The 1,501-nt window shown below is 28.6% G+C and overlaps 1 non-coding gene across 1 annotated transcript; it reads right to left on the reverse strand.

Annotated features, from left to right (window-relative positions):
- Positions 1-720: 720 nt before the first annotated feature.
- On the reverse strand, positions 721-794 carry TRNAV-CAC (transfer RNA valine (anticodon CAC)). The gene has a single exon. It is a non-coding gene; the product is annotated as a tRNA-Val (tRNA).
- Between the last annotated feature and the right edge of the window lie 707 nt (positions 795-1,501).

Below are 1,501 nucleotides of genomic sequence, written 5' to 3' on the forward strand. Positions count from 1 at the left end.
GTATCCTTGTATGTTGTACCCGAGGTACTCCCGGAGTACCTAGGGTAGCCGGGGTACCTAAGGTACCTGGGGTATCCAAGGTAAGCTAATTTCTTAAATATCGACACGTGGCGCTTCATCATTGGCCTCATATTTCCTTCCCAAGCAATATACTATATATTGATGCCATGTTATCTGGCAGGCCACTTATCTTTATTTCTTATTAGTCTTTAAATTCAGGTGAGCGTGGGTGCAAGCACATTTATGTCTTGGTGCTATGATAAACGTTTATATTTATCCTAATATATATACATAGATTACAAAATATATAATAACCAAAGGTTTCTTAAAGTAAAACATAACTTTTTTCTCTTATCATTTAATTTAATGACAATTTAATTTTTTTTTCCACTTATATGAATAGGTTTGACCCTCAGATCTCTTATTTTCAACACAAGAGATTTTATCACTTCAACGAGGAGTTTCCTGCAAAATAAAAAGAAATTAGATTAATTTCTTATGAAACAACTCCCAAATGCTTTAATGTTTTATCGGGGATGAAAAATGAAAAAAAAAAGCATTTCTAAATTGAAATCAGTCAATCACATTGATTTGAAACGTGAGACATTAATTATTTTAATCAAATTTATGAAAGGCCAAAGAGTGAAATGTGACTTCGAAACGGGGACCTCTAGTGTGAGATCAAAAACAAAAATAAAAGAGGGAGTGGGACTTTTATTATGTCTGAGCCCGGGTTCGAACTGGGGACCTCTAGTGTGTGAGACTAGCGTGATAACCAACTACACCACCCAGACCACGTTAGTAAGCTGTTTAAAACTTTAAACTTCAAAATCGTAGAGGTTAAAAGTTTTCAGATTTCTCTCATAAAATGCGCAATGTATCTGCTTACTGGAAAATCAACGTTGTGTAATGTGTGTATGTATTTTATCTATATGCACAATGTAATGTGTGACTTCATGAAAAATACTTTGCTTCTGTTTTGGTGTTTTTTTCATTTTTCAAAATTAAAGTTATGTAATATGTGTATGTATTTTATTTAGGGTAAAAGCTTGTTTAGTCCCTATATTATGAGGTTAGTGTCCATTTAGTCCCTATATTTTTAAAAATACCTCAAAATGTCCATGCTGCTAAATATTGACACTTATGCCATTATTTTTTATTCTTTTTAACTTGTTTTTATAATATTACACTCTTATAATAATTTTTTTTATATTAATAAAAAATTAGATTATCAAATTAAACTCAAAAATAAAATAAAAAAAGGTATATAGTAATTTTTGTGGAAGCTCACATATGTCTAAAAAATTAATATTGTAAAAAATTACATTATCAATTTTTTTAGAAAAATTAATATTTCAACTCAAGAGAGTGTTCCACAAAAATTAATATATATTTTTATTTTTTTATTTTTTTATTTTTTGGTGTTAAACTGGTAATTTTTTTTTCTTTTTAATAATGTCTAAAAAAATTATTATAATAAGGTAATATTGTAAAAATAAGT

Source organism: Citrus sinensis, chromosome 4 (genome assembly GCF_022201045.2).
Source record: "Citrus sinensis cultivar Valencia sweet orange chromosome 4, DVS_A1.0, whole genome shotgun sequence".
Classification (NCBI taxonomy): Eukaryota; Viridiplantae; Streptophyta; class Magnoliopsida; order Sapindales; family Rutaceae; genus Citrus; species Citrus sinensis.